This window comes from Panthera onca, chromosome E1, assembly GCF_046562875.1.
Source record: "Panthera onca isolate mPanOnc1 chromosome E1, mPanOnc1 haplotype 2, whole genome shotgun sequence".
Taxonomy (NCBI): domain Eukaryota; kingdom Metazoa; phylum Chordata; class Mammalia; order Carnivora; family Felidae; genus Panthera; species Panthera onca.
In genome coordinates, this window is record NC_138352.1 from 34,593,542 (window position 1) to 34,617,622 (window position 24,081).

Genomic DNA, 24,081 nt, shown 5'->3' on the forward strand with positions numbered 1-24,081 from the left:
TTTTTTTTAATTTAATTTAATTTAATTTAATTTTTTTAACCTTTTTTTTTTTTTTTTTTTTTTTTTTGAGACAGAGAGAGACAGAGCATGAACAGGGGAGGGGCAGAGAGAGAGGGAGACACAGAATCGGAAGCAGGCTTCAGGCTCTGAGCCATCAGCCCAGAGCCTGACGTGGGGCTCGAACTCATGGACCGTGAGATCGTGACCTGAGCTGAAGTCGGACGCTTAACCTACTGAGCCACCCAGGCGCCCCCCTCATTCTTTTTTTTTAAAGTAAGCTCTATGCTCACCATGAGGCTTGAACTCAGAGCCCCAAGGTCAAGAGTCACATGCTCTACCGACTGAGCTTGCAAGGCATCCGTATTCACTCATTCTGATTTCCATCTCCCACACCTAAACCAATTTCTGACATGTAGACGACTCACAATAAATGTTTATGGAATACTGAATTGATAAGATAGCAAACATTTATCAGATGTCAATTACATGGATTATACTAGGCTCTGTGGAAATACAGATGAATAAGATACCATTCCCATTCTTGAGATCATCACCTAATGGAAAAGACCAACACATAAACAGTTCTACGTCATTTACGACTCTTTGGTCCCAAATGGCAGAGAACCAGACCCAAAGTAGTTTAAGAAAAATGAGAATATTTTGGTTCACACAAGCTAAACAGTCCAGAGTTAAGATTGGCTTCGGGCAGAGTTAGTTCCATGCCCATAAAGGCTCTGATTTCATCTTCAGGTCTTCCACTGTATTGCCTCAACTACCTAGGCTCCCTCATCCAAAGGTGGTTGTGGTAAAATCCACATAACAAAATTTACCATTTAACCCTTTTCTTTCTTTCTTTCTTTCTTTCTTTCTTTCTTTCTTTCTTTCTTTCTTTCTTTCTTTCCTTCCTTCCTTCCTTCCTTCCTTCCTTCCTTCCTTCCTTCCTCAGTAGGCTTCATACCCAGCACAGAGCCCAGCATAGGGCTTGAGCTCATGACCCCGAGATCAAGACCTGAGCTGAGATGAAGAGTCAGACACTTAGCCGACTAAGCCACCCAGGTGTCCCCCATTTTAACCATGTTCAAGTGTACAGTTCAGTGGCATTAAGTATATGCACACTGTCATGCAACCATCACTGCTCTCTATCTCCAGGACTTTTCTCATCTTCCAAAATGCAAACCCTGTATATTAAACAACGCCTTCCCATCCTACCTTCACCTCCCCAGTCCCTGCTATTCTCCACTGCACTTTCTGTCTCTATGAATTTGACTACTCTAGGAACCTCATACAAGAGGAATCACACAGTGTTTGTCCTTTTATGACTGCCTTATGTCACTTAGCATAATGTCTTCAAGGTTCATCCATGTTGCAGTAGGTGTCAGAATTTCATTCCTTTTTATGGATGCATAATATTCCGTTGCGTGTATATACCATATTTTGTTTAGCCATTTGTCTGCCAGTGAACATTTGGGTTGTTTCCACCTTTGGCTACTGTGAATGCTGCTGCTGTGAACATGGGAGTGTCTGAGTCCCTGCTTTCCATGTTTTGGATGTATAGAGGTTGAGCTTTTTTTTATTATTATTTACTTAATATTTACTTATTTTTTTTTTATTTTTTTTTAAAGTTTATTTATTTTTGGGACAAAGAGAGACAGAGTATGAATGGGGGAGGGTCAGAGAGAAGGAGACACAGAATCTGAAACAGGCTCCAGGCTCTGAGCTGTCAGCACAGAGCCCAACGCGGGGCTCGAACTCACGGACTGCAAGATCATGACCTGAGCCGAAGTCGGATGCTCAACCAACTGAGCCACCCAGGCGCCCCAATATTTACTTATTTTTGAGAGAGAGAGAGAGAGAGAGAGAGAGAGAGCGCACAAGCAGGGGAGGGGCAGAGAAAGAGAGAGAGAATCCCAAGCAGGTTCTGCATTGTCAGGGCAGGGTTCAATGCAGGGCTCAATCCCAGGAAGCATGAGATCATGACCTTAGCCAAAATCTAGAGTCAGAGGCTTAACCTACTGAGGCACCCACGTGCCCCAAGGGGGTAATCATTTTAAGAACAAAATAAATAGCAACTTTACTAAAGGCTGTGTTGGGGCACCTGGGTGGCTCGGTGGGTTGAGCGTCCAACTCTTTTTTTTTTTTTAATATGCTTTTTTTCCTCAGTGCCCTCATCAGCAGGTAACAGCTACATATCTATTAAGAGTCTGGTCAAGACAATCTAGTTTTGTTTTGTTTTTTTAATGTTTTATTTATTTTTGACACACACACACACACACACACACACACACACACACAGTGCGGGAGAGGGGCAGAGACAGAGGGAGACACAGAATGTGAAGCAGGCTCCAGGCTCTGGCCTGCCCTCAAAAAGGTCGATGCAGGACTCGAACTCATGAACTGCAAGATCATGACCTGAGCTGAAGTCAGACACTTAACCGACTGAGCCACCCAGGTGCCCTCAGCGTCCAACTCTTGATCTCAGCTCAGGTCATGATCTCATGGCTCGTGGGCTCGAGCTCAGTGTCCAGCTCTGTGCTGAGCATAGAGCCTGCTTGGGATTCTCTCTTTCCCCCTCTCTCTACCCCTCCCCTTCTCACGTGCACACACACATGTGCCCTCTAGCATGTGCTCTCTCTCTCTCTCACCTTCTCTCTAAAAATAATAATAGTAATAACATTTTTTAAGGCTACGTTAAATTCCCATAGTCCCATGCCACTTCTGGCTTGGATCATTCCCACTCTACTTCCAAAACAAAGAGTCAGCCCTTACCATTGAGGACAGACACGAATCCAGAGGTTTTCCCATCACCACCACTGGCCACTACGTTCTGCTTTGGAATTGGATAATGTACCATGAAAGCTAGCTTTCCTCTCAGATCAGACTCTTTGAATGATAGGAGGAACCTAGGACTGAGCAACTTTGGCTCCCTGGGAGGGAACATGCCAGCTGTGGAAAGCCCATAGTTGTAAATTGTCAGGTGGTGACTGCCTGTGAAACCTGTCAAGGCTCTGACAGCCCAGCTGAGAACCTAATTAGCAGTTACAAAGAGAGACAGGAAAAACATGTTGTCAGAGAGCTCCCCGTCGGAGAGAATGAAGTACAGTGTCCTGCCCTGTCATCAACCTCCTTCTTATTTCAACTGGAGCAAAGCACATTAGTATAATTGACATTACACATGTTTATTATCTGGAACAAAGGAACCATGTCAAACCACAGCCCTGTGTCAGCTGAGTCTTTGGTAATCACAGAAATTGAACAGTGGCATTTGACCTGATTGTATGAGCACTTCCGATCTTCTCAGTGCCAAGGATACTACCAGCCCATGTTCACTTTTCTCCTGGAATTTACACAAACTTCAAACAATCCTCCTCCTTTCCTGGAGCGAAGAGGAACAGTGATCCTTTGTCCTTGTGAAACCTAGAAAGGGATGATAACTTACCCAAAGTCACACGGCCAATCAGCAACCCGGCATCTTATCTTCCAAGGAAAATAAATCTGTAGCAACCATGCTGCAGTGGCAATGTGAGGAAACCAGCAATCTTCACCAAGAATCCCTAAATTGGGGAAAAGCAACATTAGAGTATTCACATGCCAGTTTTTACCAAAGCTTGGTCCTCTACTTTTGCAAAACACTCACTCACACTTCCCACTTGCTTCAATTGTATCAGCAGCACCTGAGCAAGGATGCTAAATTTCTCAATGGGAATTTTTTTCCCCCAAAATCTTGAAAATAAGGGATCTGGTACTTATAGCCTATGGAGATGGGAGGAAAGAGAGTTAACATTTACTGGATACAACTGTTACATTTTAGATACTGTGTTTTGCCTCTAATTTAATCTACAAACCAACTGACAAAGTAGATATTACTATATACAACTTCAGATGCCATACCCAGAGCTCAGAGAGGTTAGGTAAACTGCCCAAGATGACACAGCTAGTAAATGATAAAGCGGATTTAAAAAAATTGGGGGGACGGGGAGTGGGCGCCTGGTTGGGCCAGTTGGTAGAGCGTGTGACTCTTGATCTCAAAGTTGTAAATTCGAACCCTCCAGAGGGTGTAGAGATTACTTAAAAATAAACAATTTTAAATTTTTAAAATTAAGTTTGTGTTTTTTGAGAGAGGAGAGGGGCAGAGAGAAGGGGGGGGGACAGGGGTTCCAAAGTGGACGCTGTGCTGACACCAGATGCCTCCATGCAGGGCTCAAACTCACAAACTGGGAGATCATGACCTGAGCCAAAGTCGGACACTTAACCAACTGAGCCACCCAGGTGCCCCCCAAATTTTTAAAAATCTTTAAAAAATGTATTTGACAATGGTTTTAATGTTTATTTTTGAGAGGGGGAGGGGCAGAGAGAGAGGGGGACAGAGGATCTGAAGCAGGTTCCGTGCTGACAGCTCACACTCACAAATGACCTAAGCAGAAGCTGGACGTTCAACCGGCTGAGCCAACCAGGATCCCTACCCTAAAAAATTTTAAATGTATTTATTTATTTATTTTTTAGGACAGAGCTTGGAACACGCTTCTTTCAGGCTTCAAGTTCTGTGTTCTTTGTAATGCATTATGCTACCTCAGAAGAGAAGAAACTAAAGGGATTCCCAAGAGATAAAGGTGATACAATCAGACACTCTGAACTTCTAGTGCATTTGACTTTCTTACACATGTATGGATTAGAATTAAGTACAAGGCATTCGGCAAAACACTCCATCAGGTTCCAAGCCCCTACAGAGAATAGGGACCCCGGGTGGAAATTGGAAGAAAGGAGGGGAAAAGAAGTGGAAGAAGAAAGGAGGAACAGGAAGGGAAGGTTCCTGGGAAATGTAATGGGTAGCTGGAGGTTGTTCTCAGAGGCCTTCCACCTACACCCAAAGAACAGTGCAGAAGCTGATACTCCTTTTTTGCTCCATTCACCATTTATGTTCTCTTCTTCTACAAAAGGATTAGCAGGATGGGCTCAGTGGGAAAGGAGGCCCCTGTGGGATCCTGTTACCAGCCATCTGTGTTCTGTTCTTTACTTTCGAACAAGACGGCTCCAAAACTCTGAACTGGAGAGGGAGTCGGAGCTGTGTACGGATCAGCAGAGCTGTTGCTAACAGCTCTGACGCCTGCAGGATGACTCAACCCTCTGTGCCTGGCGGAGTCAGCTGTGGTCCCCTGGAGCCTCCTACTCTAGGGACAAAATCAGAGATGCGGAGAAGTATCAAGATCCTTGATCTTGGGCAGGAATTCAGGATACAGAGATAGGTAGGGGCTCCTGAGTCTTTATTTAAGCGTTCTGGCTGATGATGGGGGAGGGATTAAAGGCAACAGGAAGTCACAGTCCTTTATATACTTTAGCTGCTCCACAAAAGGAATGTACCGTCTGGAGGATGGCAGTCAGCAAAAGCCATATGGCTGTGTCACCAGGAATTCAGCCTAAACACAAATATCACTCACTTCCCTGGTGAATTTTACTCAGGTACAAGCATCTCCCGCTGTTCCCTCACTTGGGAGAAAACCAGACTTCCTGTGCTGACATGATACCATGAATACTGACTGAACTGTTGCTCCCCTGGTTACTCTCCCCTGGTTACTTGTTCAGATCTCTGAGATACAGGCAATTAGGAGGAAGCTACTCGTGCATCATGTCGGGAGTCACCTGGATTTACCCCAGACCAACACATAGACACCTTGCTCTACCTCCACCTCCAAACAACCCCGGGCTTCCTCAAAGACTTTTCCTTTCAGTTGGCTCCTTATCACTCACTGATAAACAACCCCCAAAGTTTGGCTTCTTGTTGTCATGGCAACCTGGGAGAACAGGCTGAAGCTGCCAATAAAGGCGTTTGCAAGAGCTCCCTAATCTCAGACTCTTTTAAAAACAATAGTAGGAAGTGGGATCACCACTATCTCCCCTCCCCACCACACTACGTACCCAATTGTCACCAATTGGTGACACCAATTGGTCCCTACCGCCAATTGTCAGTTTTATGGAGTGATTTAGTTCTTGGAATAGCTAAGACAGTGGCTGTTTTGCCCCCACGAAAGGTTTTCATATTTTAATGCAATCCTTTCTTTACACACTAGCCCAGTAATCAGAGCAACCTACTGGGTATTAGCATCTCTAAGGGTTCATGGTTACAAAATACGACTCCTGTGCTCTTTACTCTATTTTCCTGTGCCTGTAGGAAGTATCTGGGTAGTTGGTATTTCAGGGCTAGAACTGCTGGCTAGTTTCCAACCAAGGGTGAGAAGACTCCAGGTGTTCTCATATAATATGGTGAAAGTACTTTGTATAGGAGTGTTCAGATATTCATATTAACTACTATCCCCTGTCCACAAAACCCTTTACCTCAAGGCTATATTGCATAGGAGTTAAGCTCATGGATTCTGGTTCAAAATTCCTGTTTTGAATCCCTTCTCTATCCTCTACCTTCTATGAGGCTTTCTCTGTTTCACTTTCCCCTTCATGAAAGGTAAAAATAATAGTATCCACATCAGAGGGCTTTCATGAGGATTAAATAAATTAAAATATGTGAAGAATTTTTTTTTATTAAAAAAATTTTTTTTTAACGTTTATTTATTTTTGAGACAGAGAGAGACAGAGCATGAACAGGGGAGGGTCAGAGAGAGAGGGAGACACAGAATCTGAAATGGGCTCCGGGCTCTGAGCTGTCAGCACAGAGCCCCATGCGGGGCTCGAACTCACAGACCGTGAGATCATGACCTGAGCCGAAGTCGGCCGCTTAACTGACTGAGCCACCCAGGCGCCCCTAAAATATGTGAAGTATTTAGATCAGTACCTGGTTTTGTATAGCAAGTGTGTCCCTAGACAGAATATGTTGGAGAGAAACACGGACAAGCTACCTTGTCCTCAAAGAGCTCACAGGCTGATATCCACATGGTAAAGATAGACAAACCAATATTTATAGATAACATGACAAGTGCTTCTCTAAATGGAGAAAGGAACAGAGAAGGGGGCCAGAAATTCAGCCCTGAAGGATGCCTGGGTTTTCCTAAATCAGAGAAATGGTTTATCAGTTAGGCACTTTGTGTGGCAGAGGACAACTTATTTCATATATCTCAATAATTTTTTTAAGTTTATTTATTTATTTTGAGAGAGAAAGCATGCATGTGCAAGAGAGGCAGGGACAGACAGAGGAGAGAGAATCCCAAGCAGGCTCTGCGCAGTCAGCATGGAGCCCAATGTAGGGCTCAATCTCACAACTGTGAGATCATGACCTGAGCCGGTATCAAGAGTCGGTTAAGTGTCCAACTTCAACTCAGGTCATGATCTCGCTGTTCATGAGTTCAAGTTCCGCGTCGGGCTCTGTGCTGACAGCTCAGAGCCTGGAGCCTGCTTCAGATTCTGTCTCCGTCTCTCTCCCCTCCTCCATTTGTGCACTGTCTCTCTCTCTCCCTCTCTTTCTCTCTCAAATATAAACATTTTTTAAAAATTTAAAAAAAAAAGGGGGCGCCTGGGTGGCTCAGTCAGTTAAGCGACCGACTTGAGCTCAGGTCATGATCTCACAGTTCGTGAGTTCAAGCCCCACATTGGGCTCTGTGCTGACAGCTCAGAGCCTAGAGACTGCTTCAGATTCTGTGTCTCCCTCTCTCTCTGCCCCTCCCTGCTTGTGCTCTGTCTCTCAGAAATAAATAAACGTTAAAAAACTAAAAAAAGAAAAGAATTTAAAAAAATTAAAAAAAGAATGGAAATACGGATGTAGCAGTCATGACATTAGGTTTAGAACAGAAAGAAGTATTAATATATTCAAAGAGCATGGAAAAGAGAAATACAGTGGAATTGACTCAACACAATTATTGAGGCATTGTTAAATGTCAGTCAGTATGCCAGGAATAGGTAACACATCCGTGATCCATGTTCTACAGCATGCTGTGGGAACCCATTGCAGGGCCACCTGAACCAGACAATGAGGTGCCAAGAAAGCTTTCTTAGAGGAAGGAGACCCAACTTTGGGACGAGAAAGAAGAGTAGAAATAAAAAGGAGTATGGCACACTCCGGAATCTGAAAGTAGCTTAATGGACTTCCAATGAGAGGAGGTAGTAAGCGGCAGGCAGGGACTACATCATTCAGGTCCTAATAATTGTAGTTACCATTTATTGAACACAGACCTGAACATTGTACTATTTTATGTGTAGTAGCTTATGTAATCCTCCCAACAACCCTAGGAGGCAGGAGTAATTATCGCTCACATCTTTTAGATGAGGAAACCAAGTCTCAGTGAGATTTAGTAATTTTCCTCCGATCCCTTACCTAGCAGGTACCCAAGCTTCTAAGTTACACTTCCTTTATGGATCATATATTCTTTTAAAATGTTTATTTTTTTATTTTTGAGAGACAGAATGCAAGGAGGGGAGGAGATGGAAGAGAGGGAGACACAGAATCCAAAGCAGGCTCCAAGCTCCGAGCTGTCAGCACGGAGCCCAATGCAGGGCTTGAACCCATGAACCGTGAGATCATGACCTGAGCCGAAGTCGGACGCTCAACCGACTGAGCCACCCAGGTGCCCCCCTTTATGGATCATATTAAGGATTATGGTCTTTAAGAGCAATGGGAAGCACGAAGAATTTTAAGCAAATTTGCATTTCAGAAAGATCACTCACTGCTACAGAGTATATAAAACAGATTGCAAGGAGCCAAGGGGGACGTAAGGAGACCACTTGGGTTCCTGCTGCAGAGCAGAAAGGAGATGGACTCCTTTCTGGTGGACTAGGATGGTAACAGTGAGCTAGATGAATTCATTCATTTATTATCTTGATCGATAAATGTTTAATGAGCTCCTGTAAGAGTGCTAGGACACAAAAATGACCAAAGTAGATGTGGTCTCCACCCTCAGAGTCTATCTGAGAGAGAGAAGAGACAGGAATTAGTGGAGTTGAATATGAGGGTGATGATAAAGGGGGAGTCTGGGATGATTTACTGGCTTGAGGTTAGCTCCAACACCCTTGCCCTTTCCACCTCATTGCTCTCCTAGGATTGTGTATGTTCAGGTGGGGAGCTGGGAGTGGGGGTGGGGACAGGGGGGTATGGGAGGGGTGCTAACTGGTAAATGGCTTGACCAAATACACATGTTAGCAAGATCAAGATTTATCCTTTCTGAATCTTCGAATTCCTCCAGGGCTATAGAAGCCAATTTGAGAGGGTGAGAAAGCTCAAATCTTCTTTTCACCGTCTGCCCTCTCGTGGCCAGTGGAAAACCAGCAAGTTCCAACTCCACAGGTTTGTAAGGGGCAGCCCCCTCGATTTGCCCTCAGTGTCACAGCTCCTGCACCTCTCAGCGAGTTCTGTTGCTTAGTCTTCAGCAGAGACCAGCCATTCATTCCAGGATTCCGCCAGTTTCATGGACACCACTCTGTCTCCGACTACGGAGAACCCTCTTCTGAGAACTCTCACTAGCCTAGTCCCCAAACTCCCACGCGGACTGCTGCACTTGGTGCTACACTGCCTCTCTCTCAGCAAGCAGCCCTATGGAGGTGGCAAAGGCCAGCACTGCTGCCCTCAGGTGGCAACCTAGTGAAGTGCATATTGCTTTTCTCCTGCAACCGTTCCCTTTCAGGTCAGTTCTTTAAACTTGGTGTTTTATTGAGCATCCACTTCGTTTACATTCTACTTATAAAAGGATCCGAGCGCCTGGGTGGCTCAGTCAGTTAAGCATTCGACTCTTGATTTCGGCTCAGGTCTTGATCTCACTGTTCGTGAGATGGAGCCCTGCTTCCGGCTCTGTGCTGACAGCACTGGGAGTCAGCTTGGGATTCTCTCTCTCCCTCTCTCTCTGCCCCTCCCCCGCTCATGCTTACTCTCTCTCTCTTTCTCTCTCAAAATAAATAAACACTTAAAAAAAAAAAAGGATAGTACCCCCTTCTACTCTCTGGTTCAAATCTAAGGAAGCAATGTGGAGGAAGAAAAAGCAGGAACTCCTCCTCCCCATGAATCCAGCATTGTCATCATCACCATTACCAGCAACAGGCCCCAGAAAACAACTCTTCATGGTCTTGAGAACAGAGAGTAGGGCACATATAGGGTAGCCTTTTCAAGGACATCTGCTTTCCTTGAAAAGAGATATTCTCCTTCTCTCATATCTATATCCTTGTCTCTTTGCCCTAGGGTCCCTGTGCTTCTAAGATGAGGTTCTGATAATGACCATCACAATATAAGGCAGTCTTATTAGTCTATGGACCTTAGAAATAAAAACTGGAATCACTTCTCAAAAATCCAGATTGATTTTAAACACTCTCTGGCAGTGTTCCTTTGGCATCCTTGCCAACGTGCTAACGAACTCAGGCCACAGTCTCCTCCACTCATTGACTCAGCACTTAATGGCAAAGCAACCCTTTAAGTCTCATCTCAGCCAAGACAGCTCCTCTACCTGCTAAAAGGGTGATTTTGTGAATTAAACATTGATGCTGTTTTTCTGATCTAGCAGATACACACCACCCGCAGGTAATTTATTCCAGAACTTCTTTTAAAGCCAGGGGCTTTAAGATTTCTGACCGACAGATTCCCTCCCCCATTCAAGTCCTCTATTCATCCAGGAATTTGCGATGGAAATTGTACTGCTGGCTAGAGTAGAGCACATACCAGTGCTGCTGAGAGCCGAGTGGCCGTTGCCATGGGGGCCAGTATTTGTACAGAACTGCCTATACGAGGTGGTGGCCTTGAGGGCCGCTTAGATTCAGAGGATTCTAGAACTGAGCCAACCCCCCTCATTTTGCCGATGAGGAATTTGAGGCCCAAAGACTTAAGTTAAATAACTTAATGGAAGGTCCAAGGGCAAGTTAGCGTCAGAGTGGTGCTCTTTGCAATGCGTCACCCTTTTCATGAAAACACTCGTGCTGGTTGGATGGGTGTTCCGCCAGCCGCTCCCACTCGTGCCGCTGTGCTATTCCAGCACCACCAATTCCAGAGAAAAGTGCCAGGAACTGTGGGACTGGCAACGGTGGCTCGTAAATATCCTCGCATGTGTATGCATGCGTATTCTTGCACCAAATTACTTGTGCATACCTAGAAGTAAGTGATTGTGCTAACTGGGTATTTGTATAACTGTCTGATTACATGGAATTCCTTAAGCCTCGGTGTCCTCAGGAGTGAAATTCAGATAAGAAATAATACCTATCTCAAAGGATTGAGGTAATGTATTGAAAGCACTTAGGTACAGGGGCACCTGGGTGGCTGTCGGTTAAGCGGCCGACTTCGGCTCAGGTCATGATCTCGCGGTCCGTGAGTTCGAGCCCCGCGTCGAGCTCTGTGCTGGCAGCTCAGAGCCTGGAGCCTGTTTCAGATTCTGTGTCTCCCTCTTTCTGACCCTCCCCCGTTCATACTCTGTCTCTCTTTGTCTCAAAAATAAATAAAACGTAAAAAAAAAAAAAGAAAGCACTTAGGTACAGTAGCTGCCATATAATAAGCGTTGGGCATTATATTGTTTCTACTATGTCTTTCTAATGGAATATGTCAGGGATTGCCCTGAAAGCTTTAATTTTGGGGGCGCCTGGGTGGCTCACTTGGTTAAGCATCCTACTTCGATTCAGGTCATGATCTCACAGTTCGTGAGTTTGAGTCCCGCATCGGGCTCTGTGCCGACAGCTTCGTTTCCTCTGTCCCCCTCTCTCTCTGCCCCCTCTCAAAAATAAACATTAAAAAAAATTAAAAGGTTTTCTTTTTTTTTTTTTTTCATTTGATTTTCACAATAACTCTTTGAAGTAGGCCCTTTCAATTTCTATGTAGCACTGATGAGAAAACTAGGCCTAGGGATGTTGAGTAACTTACATAAGGTCACAGGGCTAGCAAGAATCAAAACCGGGTCTGCGTAACATTAATGCTCTGAATCTTAACCATAAAGTTATACTGTCTCTCCTACAGAAAAGCAGAGGAATAACTGAGCTATTCTAGTATCTTTGGATTTGTTTGCTGGAACTCGAAATTCAAATACATTAGATACATATTGCATGTGAAATGGCCTGGCTCATCCATCTAAATACATTATAATTAAAGCCACTGAAACTATAAGCAAATAATTTGTTCTCACTCCCCTTTAATTACAGTTCTTTACAGAGACACTACTTAGCCATTTTGTACAAGAAACAGTTTCTCAATGAATGAATGCCGTTTTATTCAATATCCTGTTGTTTCTAAACTCCTAGTTGGTCGTGGTGAGACCTATGTAAAATATACTAATCTCCTGAAATCAACACAAAATTCTTGAGATCCTACTTGTCTGGTTATCTATTCTTTAAAATCTCCTTGGGCATAAGAGACAGAAATGAAACATTTTTTAAAAATGTTTATTTGAGAGATAGAGAGACCAGGGGAGGGGCAGAGAGAGATAGAGAGAGAGAGATAGAGAGAGAGAGAGAGAGGGAGAGAGAGAATTCTGAGCAGGCTGTGCTATCAGCACAGAGCTCAACGCAGGGCTCAATCCCGCAAACCACGAGATCATGACCTGAGCTGAAATCAAGAGTCAGACACTTAACTGACTGAGCCACCCAGGCGCCCCAAATCATTTTTCTTTAATAGATATTCTTCCATTCTTATCAAAAATTTCAGCTTTAGGATCTTCAGAGTCCAACCCAAATTTCTCTTATGGTCACACCATTTATTTTCTATCAGATCAGTTTCAATCCGAAATTAGTTGTTCTTGGTTTTTCTCTTTTCCTATTCTCTCTTTCTCCCTCAGTAATTTCTTCTTTTTTTTGCTTTTAATGTTTATTGTTTATTTATTTTTGAGAGAGAGAGAGAGACAGAATGCAAATGGGAAAGGGGCAGAGAGAGGGAAACACATAATCTGAAGCAGGCTCCAGGCTCTGAGCTGTCAGCACAGAGCCCAACACGGGGCTCGAACTCACAAATTGTGAGATCGTGACCTGAGCCCAAGTCAGAGGCTTAACCGACTGAGTCACCCAGGCGCCCCATCTCCCTCAGTAATTTCATCCATTCCTGTACCTCCAACAATCTCTGCTAGATAGAAAACTACCACATCAGAGGTGCCTGGGTGGCTCAGTCGGTTAAGCCTCTGATTTGGGCTCACGGTTTGTGATCTCACAGTTTGTAAGTTCGAGCCCCGTGTTAGGCTCTGTGCTGACAGCTCAGAGCCTGGAGCCAGCTTCAGATTATGTGTCTCCCTTTCTCTCTGCCCCTCCCCTGCTCACATTCTGTCTGTCTGTCTCTCTCAAAAATAAATAAACATTAAAAGAAAAAAACCTACCACATCAATCGTATTTGTTCAATAAATATTAATTAACTTCTTGCTGTGTGCTACGATGTGTATCGCACTGGTCCAGTCAGACATCTATCCTAAACTCCAGTCCAGATATCTGTGGAACATTTTTTCGACAGGATGATGTGAGGTGTTGATACCCCTGTAGAAGTTGATCCGTGTAAAGAACGTACCTTGGCTTCTCTGTACTCCACTCTTGGCGTGACCTCTCTGACCCTCCTTATCCTTGCATTAGAGATACCCACAGTCTCTGGAATTCTCTGCACTCAATCTGTAAATCTTCTTTACCTCAGTCCAATTTAGAGCCTTGGTAGAAGTAACTAGTGTTATCACCCCAAAGTCAATAAAACCTAAACCGATGTTTGTCACCTTCTTCACCAAACCCCACTGTGTTCTTAATTTCCTCCAGTATTCTATTTGGTAGAAGCACTATTTGTCTGAAATTTCCCTAGACCTCCTGATTGCCCTGATGCAATCCATCCCCATTTAGTAACTAAGATAATGTTAAACGCAAAGCAAATCATGTTATTCCCCTGCTTAAAACCAGCCCTTAACTTCCCTTTGCTCTAAGAATATACTTCAAATTCCTTACCGGGGCTTAGAAGAACCCCTGAGTGATCTGGCCTCTACCCACATATCTACTCTCATCTTATGCCACTCCTCTTGCTGTGCTCCAGCCACACTGGTCTCTTTTCAATTCCTGGAAAATGCAAAACTCTTGCTGTGAGGTTTTAGCAAAAGCTCTTCCTTCTGCTCTTGTCATGGTCTCTTTCTTATCCTTTGAATCTTGGTTTGAAGCTATTTCCCTTCTCCAACCTGGCCTCCAACCATTATTCTTTGTCATGGCTCCATTTGTTTCTTCATGGCATGTATCCCAAATTATAACGTTATATATACATTTTTATTATTCGAAAAAAATTTTTAATGTTTTTAAATTTATCTTTGAGAGACAGAGAGACAGAGTGTGAGCAGGGGAGGGGCAGAGAGAGACAGAAATATAGAATCTGAAGCAAGCTCCAGGCTCTGAGCTGTCAGCACAGAGCCCAACTTGGGGCTTGAACTCATGAAGGGGAAGATCATGACCTGAGTCGAAGTCGGCCACTTAACCGACTGAGCCACCCAGGCGCCCCAATAATGTTACATATTTTTAGAATATACCTATTTGTGGTCTGACTTCTCTACCTGGACTGGAGGCTCCATGAAGGCAGGGACCATGTCTGCTTAGCTCATCAATGCATGTCCTGCATTTAGTAGAGTGCCTGGTATATAGTAAGTGCTCATAACTGGTAACTGATATAATTTCTAGTGAACTCCCTTTCTCATTCTGTAAAATGGCTGCTTCAGATTCTCTTTAAACTACCTTCTCTAATCTCCACCTCTTTTTCTTTGTTTATTTATTTATTTTGAGGGAGGGAGGGAGAGAGAGAGAGAGAGAGAGAGAGAGAGAGAGAGAGAGAGAGAATCCTGAGCAGGCTCCACACTCAGAGCATAGCCCAACAAGGAGCTCCATCCCATGACTCTGGGATCATGATAAGAGCTGAAATCGAGAGTTGGATGCTTAACCGACAAGCCACTCAGGTGCCCCTCTAATCTCCACCTCCTTAAAATCTGACCACAAATTGCCATCCTAGTCTCACTTCCTTAATGAGGAAAATTCTCATAATTTCCTTAAATGCCCTACATTTGAGTGCCCCTGGAACACTCAACTATCACACATTCCGTCCATTGTTCATGCTATTTCTCTGCCAGATATACCTACTCTCTACCCACTTCGCAGCCCTTGTTAGCATATTGCCAGTGCAAATGGCACATTTCCTCTTCCACTTTTCCTAATAGCCTATAATAACCTACTCCCTTGTAAGCATTCTCAAAGCCTTTCACAATATTTTTACATAAAAGTTCCCACATTTGGGGCACCTGGGTGGCTCAGTCAGTTAAGCCTCTGACTCTTGATTTCGACTCAGGTCATGATCTCATGGTTTGTGAGTTGGGACTCCATATCGGGCTCTGTGCTGACAGCGAGGGAGTCTGCTTGGGATTCTTTCTCCTTCTCTCCCTGCCCCTCTCCCGTGCATGTGTGCACACATGTGTGTTCTCTCTCTCTCTTTAAAACTTAAAAAGATATTTTAAAAAAGATAAAAATAAAGAAGTTTCCACATTTTATCTGTTGCTTGTGTGGGTCTCTCACCATGGAGAGTGAATTCTTTAGAGATAAAGGATGTGTTTCTTCTTTCTTATTTTTTAAAGTCATCTCTACACCCAACGTGGAGCTCAAACTCATGACCCTGAGACAAAGAATCACATGTCCCATTGAGTGAGCCAGCCAGGTGCCCCTGTTTTCTTTAAGTCCTCACCGTCTAGCACAGCTTTTGATGCATGGTATACAGTCAATATATAGTAATCAAATTAATAAAGCCAGAACAGAACACCTCTAAAAGAAATTCAAAGCTTGTCCCAGAAACTAGTAAAAAGACACTTGATAGTATTCTGAGAAAAGGCAGGTGGTATGTTCTTCTCTTCAAAAGCCACAGAAATCTTCAAGAAGACTCTCTTTGGATATTCTTCCCATATGGAAAAAACAGAGAAATCCAGGAATGAAGTAAAATTGGGTGAAATCAGGGCTCCTTGAGCTGACTGCTAAGTCTTTAAGAAAATTAGTGCTCGTTACTTTTTTTACAAAGTGAATACCACCTCTTTCTTTTCCTCTTTCTTTCTTTCTTTCTTTCTTTCTTTCTTTCTTTCTTTCTTGTTTTATTATTTATTTTTGAGACAGAGAGAGACAGAGCATGAACGGGGGAGGGTCAGAGAGAGAGGGAGACACAGAATCTGAAGCAGGCTCCAGGCTCCGAGCTGTCAGCACAGAGCCCGACGCGGGGCTCGAACTCACAGACCATGAGATCATGACCTGAGCCGAAGTCGGACGCTCAACCGACTGAGCCACCCAGGCGCCCCTCTTTCTTTCTTTTTAAAAAAGATTTTATTTTTAAGTAATCTCTACAGCCAATGTGAGGCTCAAATCCACAACCCTGAGATCAAGAGTCACATGCTCCACTGACTGAGCCAGTCAGGTGCCCCAATATTATCTCTTTCTAACTATCCTTTATTCTATAATGAAGAACTGGGCTCTACCCACAGATAGTCTGATTTAGTAGGTCTAGCATAAAGACATTGATATATATTTTTTTTAAGTTTACTTTTGAGACAGAGAGAGACAGAGCATGAACGGGGGAGGGTCAGAGAGAGCGGGAGACACAGAATCGGAAGCAGGCTCCAGGCTCTGAGCCATCAGCACAGAGCCCGACGTGGGGCTCGAACTCACGGACCGCAAGATCGTGACCTGAGCCGAAGTCGGACGCTTAACCGACTGAGCCACCCAGGCGCCCCAAGACATTGATATTTTTTAAAAGCTCCCTAGGTCATTAATGTGCAGCCAGGATAGAGAACCAATTTCTAGGGTGTTATGGACTGAATGTTTATGTCCCTTCAAAATTCCTATCTTGACGCCCTAACCACCAATGTGACGGTATTTAGAAGTATGGCCTTTGGGATATAATTAGGTTTAAACAAAGTCATGAGGGTGGGAAAACAAAAACTTCTGCATGGAGAAGGAAACCATCAACAAAACAAAAAGACAACCTTCTGAATGAAAGAAGATATGTGCAAATTCATGTCAATAAAGGGTTAATACTCAAGCTATATAAACAACTTGTACAACTCAACACCAATAGACCCAAATAATCCAATAGAAAATGGGCAGAGGAACTGAGTAGACATTTTTCCAAGGAAGATATACAGACGGCCAACAGACAGCTGGAAAGATGCTCAACATCACTCATCAGCAGGGCAATGCAAATCAAAACTATAATTAGATATCACCTTACGCTTGTCAGAATGACTACCATCAAAAAGACAAGAGATCCCAAGTTTGGTAAGGATGTGGAGAAAGAGGAACGCTTGTGACCTTCTGGTAGGAATGTAAATTGGTACAACCACTGTGGAAAACAGTATGGGGTTTCCTTAAAAAATTAAAACTAGAAATACCATATGATCCAGTAATTCCACTACTGAGTATTTACCTAAAGAAAACAAAAATACTAATTCAAAAAGAAATATATGCATCCCTATGCAGCATTATTTACAATAACCAAGATATGGAAGCAAAACAAGTGTCCATTAAGATGTGGTATATACATGTACAATGGAATATAAACTCAGCCATGAAAAGAATGAGACCTTGCCATTTGAGACATTATAAATAGACCTACAGGTTATTATGCTAAGTGAACCTAAAAACCAAAATAAATAAACAAACAAGCAAGCTAAAAGCAGAAACAGACCCATACATACAGAGAACAAACCAATGGCTGCCAGAGGAGCGGGGGTGGGGGATGGGCAAAATGGGTGAAGGAGAGGGGTAGGTATAGACTTCCAGTTATAGAATGAATAAGTCACAGAGATAAAAGATACAGCACAGGGAATATAGTCAATGGTATTGTGATAGCATTGTATGGTGACAGGTGGTAGCTACACTCGTGGCAGGCATAGAATAACACATAGACTTGTCAAATCATTACATTGTACACTTGAAACTAATGTAATAACATGTGCCAACTATGCTTAAAAAAAAAGTGTGAGAGAGAGGCCCCCATGGTGAGATTAATAAGAGGAAGAGACCAGAGCTTTTCCCCAACCTGCCATGGGAGGAAATAGCAAGAAGGCAGCCGTCTAAAAGCCAGGGAGAGAGCCCTCACCAAGAACCCAATCACATTGACATCAGGATCTTGGACTTTCCAGCCTACAGAACTGTGAGAAATCAACATCTTTGTTTAAGACACCCAGTCTACATATTTTATTATAACAGCCTGAGCTGACTAAGACAAATGAGAATCCACTGGCCTTTCATATGCATGTAGTGGTGAACTGATTTTCAGCAAATAACCATTATTTGGAGCACTTTGGAACACTGCCTGGCACATAGCAAATGCTCAATAAATGTTAGCTATTGGAGTAATAGCAATATTAGCATTATCATCACCATCATCAAGTAGATAACCACAGGGTGTTAGACACTTCCTTTAATTTTCAATAATGAATTAAAGATGCATTATTTTTCTGATAAAGACATTAAGACTTAGAAGAGTGAAGTCGTTTGACCAAAGTTTCAGACTCAGGATTGAAATTATGACTGAAATCTGAATGTTTTTAATTCCACTATGTTAATGGCAGGAGAAACAGCTTCCTGTTTAGTTACTTAGAATAACAATTCCCAAGACTAATATTATTATTCATACTTAACTCGATTCCTTGGACATCAGCCACTTTTTTTTTTTTTTTTCCAGATTAGGCCCTCCAATGCTAAAATAAAAGTCATAATGGGCTAAAACCAAATACAGGTGGGCAGACATTTTGGACCTAAAAACCCAACAGTTTTAAAATTCCACTTCTGGTATTTATCCAAAGAAAACAAAAACACAAATTAAAAACGATATATGCACCCCTATGATCATTGCAGCATTATTTACAATAGCCAAGATATAAAAGCAACCTAACTGTCCATCAATAGATGAATGGATAAAAATGATGTGGTATGTGTATATACAATGGACTGTTACTCAGTCATAAAAAAAGAATGAAATCTTGCCATCTGTGACAACATGGATGGACCCAGAGGATACTATGCCAAGTGAAATGAGTGAGACAGAGAGAGACCAATACCATCTGATTTCATTTATACGTGGAATCTAAAACCCAAACCAAACAAACAAAACAACAGAGACGGACCCACAAATACAGAGAACAAACTCGTGATTGCCAGAGGGGAGGTGGGATGGGGAGGTGGGTGATATAGGTGCAGGAGATTAAGAGGTACAAACTTTCAGTTATACAATAAACAAGTCAAAGGATGTAAAGTACAGTGTCGGAAATATAGTAAAGAATATTGTGATAACTGTAGAGTGACAGGCAGTAACCACACTTTTCATGTGAGCATTTTGTAATATATATAAATGCTGAATCACTATGTTGAATACTGGAAACTAATATAATATTGTATCTCAACTATACTTCGTTAAAGAAAAAGAAAACCCTAATGGCCACATCTGGTAACAATTACCCTTGCAACCTATAAGAGACTCTTAAATACAGAGAACAAACTGAGGGTTGCTGAAGGGGAGGTGGGTGCGGGGATGGGCTACATGGGGGATGGGCATTAAGGAGGACTTGTTGGGATGAGCACCGGGCGTTATATGTAAGTGATGAATCACTAACTTCTTCTACACCTGAAAGCAGTTTTACCATATATGTTAACTAACTAGAATTGAAATAAAAATTTGAAAAGAAGTGTTTGCAAATGTACGTGTAGAAAACAACAACAACAATTAACCTTATTTACAATACAGAACCTCCTCCGGTGCCTGGGTGGTTCAGTTGGCTAAGCATCTGACTTCAGTTTAGGTCATGATCTCACCAGTCGTGAGTTCCAGACCTGCCTCCGGCTCTGTGCTGACAGCTCGAAGCCTGGAGCCTGCTTCGGATTCTGTCTCCCTCTCTCTCTGCCCCTCCCCCAATCACATTCTGTCTCTGTCTCTGTCTCAAAAATAAATAAACATTAAAAAAAAAACAAAAAAAACCCCAAAACAATACAGAGCCTCAGGCTCATACGCTATCCCTTGAGGCTTGAAGAAATCAGATTGCTAAAGACAGCCTTTTTCTAGAGGTTCATTTCTTATCGGTACTCATGCCCTTCTACCCTCCTTATTTTCTACAAACTGTTCATTTTCTAAAAACTCAGAGGATAAAGCTCGGAAACGGGTCCAGAAGATGGGAAAAAGTGAGGAGAAGTGCTATTGTTGACATTATCCCAATATTCCCAGAAACCCAGGTCAGGCCAGGACATTTTTGGTGCCCTAACTATTTTACTCTGTCCAAAACTGGATCAGGTTTTTGACAGTCTGACTTCCTTTTGATGAGAGAAAAACCCAGAGATGGGCCAGATTCCTGCCAGGAAGCCCTACATTTCACTTGGCTAATATTCTTTCATAAAGAACCGAATCAAAGTCCTCTCTTTTGTGACATAATGTTAACATTTTTCTCTGTGATCCTCACATTGGAACTACCTTTGTTACAGCATTTGTTATTGTATTACTTTTTAAATGTTTATTTTCATTTTTGAGAAAGACAAAGAGAGAGAGACAGAGAGAACATAAGCAGGTGAGGGGCAGAGAGAGAGGGAGACACAGAATCTGAAGCAGGCTCCAGGCTCTAAGCTGTCAGTACAGAGCCTGACATTGGACTCAAACTCACAGGCAGGGAGATCATGACTTGAGCCGAAGTAGGACACTTAACCGATTGAACCACCCAGGTGCCCCTGTATTAAAAATGTTTGATTACCTGTTGCTCCCCTTCATCTTGCTATGAGGAAATAGAAATTTATCTCTATTCTCCCTCTAACAGTAGCAATTACAAAGTGGTTGATACATTGGAGATGATCAAGAAATGATAGCTAAACAATTTGATGCACAGGGGATGCCTGGATGGCTCAGTCAGTTAAGCGTCCACTCTTGATTTTAGCTCAGGTCACGATCTTACGGTTTGTGAGTTCCAGCCTGGAGTCAGGCTCTATGCTGACCGCAGGGAGCCTGCTTGGGATCCTCTCTCTCCCCCCTCTCTCTCTCACAAAATAAATAAACATTAAAAAAATGCACAGTTGCAGAGGATATACTTTTGCATTATTTGGACCTGTATCTTTGTATCATAGTACATGATTAACTAGATGATAAACTTCAGTTTGCTCTATTCATCCTTATATCTTCCACAGCATCAGTTTTCAAGAAATATATGTTTTTTTAAATTTAATTAGAAAAAAATTTTTAATGTTTATTTTTGAGAGAGAGAGAGAGAGTGCACGTGCATGAGCGAGTGGGGGAAGGGCAGAGAGAGGAAGAGAGAGACAGTCCCAAGCAGGCTTTGCACTGTTAGTGTGGAGTCCGAGGCGGGGCTCAATTTCAGGAACCGTGAGATCATGACCTGAGCCAAAGTCAGGAGTTGGATGCTTCACAGACTGAGCCACCCAGGTGCCCTCGGCAGGGCAGAGGTTTAAATCAAACCCTGGCTCTTCTAGATTCTAGCTGTGAGACGTAGCATAGCAACTGCATAGCATAAACCTTTATTTTCCCATCTCTAAAATAGGGATGATAAAAATAGTACTTACTGTAGCTACCCAATGAAGACTAAGTAAGGTCATGCAATAAAGCACAGAGCACATAGTGATTATTCAGGGAATGTTAGTTCTTGTTATTATTAGTGTTATCAGAAGACGGTGTGAGGAGATCTGCCTGATAGGATGAACACATGGTCCACATCGGGGGCCTGAAGGCTGGAGTGCAGTAAGTGAGGTGGGGCAAATTGATAGAGGCTGTGGTATTTGTATTTATTTTCAAAAGGTACATGGAGATTTAGAGGGAAGAGAAGATCTCCAACCCCAAGAAGGAAAGGAATTAACTGTGGGATTTTTGAGATCAAACACAACAGCTAGGTGGCAATAAAAACACAGAAGGAAAACTGCAGATGGGCAAATTGTTGAGTAAAAAAAGATAGGAAATGAGCACTAGTTGGATGATGATAGCTGTATTGATTCTAGATTCTAGCTGTATTGAGAACCCTTCTCTTTTCTAAATTGGATTTGTATATGGGTAATAAACCTTAATTTTAGGGGCGCCTGGCTGGCTCAGTCGGTAGATCATACAACTCTTGATCTCAGGGCTGTAAATTCGAACTTTGTGTTGGATGTAGAGATGGCATAAAAATAAACTCTTGGGTCGCCTAGGTGGCTCAGTCAGTTAAGCATCTGACTCTTGATTTGGCTCAGGTCGTGATCTCACGGGTGTTGGATTGAGTCCCATGTCAGGCTCTGTGCTGACAATGTGGAGCCTGTTTGAGATTCTCTCTTTCCCTCTGTCTTTGCCTCTCCCCTGCGCACGCACATACGTGCACTCTCTCTCTCTCAAAATAAATAAATATTTAAAAATAAATGGACAAATCTTTAAAAAGCAAACAAAACAAACTCTTAATTTTATTTACTCATGTATTTGCTCATTCACGCATTCATTTATTTAACAAAATGTACACACCAGAGACAATAAGAGTACCTACCATATAGAGTTGTCATGAATTAAATGGATTAATTCCTGTAAAGCACAGTTCATAAAGTTGCTTTTGTACATCCTATTAGGGAATTAGATCTGAGCTTCTAAGAGTTGTTTTCAACCTGTTTATATTAAGGCTCACCAGTTAACTGGCAACCCAGAGCTGTTGTGTTCCATGTTCTTGTTAGAAATATAGTCTAGAACTCACTGCCATTCCATAGTTTTCAAAAGCTTAGCTGGGAAAAATAACCTTTGTGGAGAATATACAACAAGTTTATCCATTTACCATTTTGAGGACTTTTTGAGGTCTTGGAGCTCTTTGAAATTTAATGAAAGCAGGAGTTCTCAATCCAAAAAGTCTTAAAATTCAATGAGCTTTTGTTTATGTGGGTTATATCTACCAATAATTACTATATTAGAAATTACAATAAAGAAATAATTATTTTATTTTAAAATAAGAATAAACAAATTGCTTGTTGACAGAAATAACATATTTTTATGAAATGTAGCTATATTTTCCAAAACAACAAAAAAACGTAATGAAAACAGTGTCACTGTTTTACATTTTTACCAAGTTCTTTAATGTCTGCTTTAGCTAGATTTTCATATGTGCCTCCACATTCAGTCTGTTGCAATATGTTGTTTTTAGCTGAGGTATATGAAGAAAATATGGCCTCATGTAGATATGCATTTGGAAAAGGAAGAATTATTTTAATAGAGTTTTCAGAAAATTGTGGTTATTCTTTGATACTACATGGAAACTTAACAAGTGGTAATTTCTTTTTATTTAGTGTTTATTTATTAATTTGGAGAGGCGGAGAGAGTGCAGTTGGGGAGGGGCAGAAAGAGGGGGAGAGAGAGAATCCCAAGCAGGCTCTATGCTGTCAGCACAGGGCCCCACGTGGGGCTCCATCTTACAAACTGTGAGACCAAGACCTGAGCTGAAACCAAGAGTCAGACATTCAACGGACTAAGCCACCCACGTGCCCCAACAGGTGGTAATTTCTTGAAGTTTAGTGGCAGTGTAGAATCTGAAACCATCATATCAATGAGCTTTTTGGTTTTTTTGTTTCATTAAAATCCGCTGGTCTTTCTTGTTCTTTGAATGGATCTTTTACACCTTAATTGGTCATTTGAAAATATTAGTTCACTGGGTTATGAAGAGCTTCCAAATGCTGACACATTTCATTATACAATATTTTATTTATTTAATTAATTAATTTATTTACTTGTTTATTTATTTATTTTTATTAAAGTTTATTTTTATTTATTTTGAGAGAGAGATAGAAAGCAAACGGGGGAGGCGCAGAGAGAGAGGAACTCAGAATCCCAAGCAGGCCGTGTGCTGTCAGCTCAGAGCCTGATGCAGGGCTCCAACTCACTACCCGTGAGATCATGACCTGATCCGAAGTCAAGAGCTGGATGCTTAACCAATTGAGCCACCCAGGTGCTCCTATTTTTTTTAAGATTCTATTTTTAAGTAATCTGCACACCTAATGTGGGGCTCGAACTCATGATGCCAAGATCAAGAGTCACATGCTTTACCAACTGAGCCAGCTAGGCTCCCCTTCATTATACAATGTTTTTTTTTAAATTTTTATTCATTTTTTTAAGTTTATTTATTTTTGAGCGACAGCATGAGTAAAGAAGGGGCAGAGAGAGGGAAGGAGAGTGAGACTCCCAGGAAGGCTCCATACTGTCAGTGCAGAGCCCGAAGCGGACCTCCAACT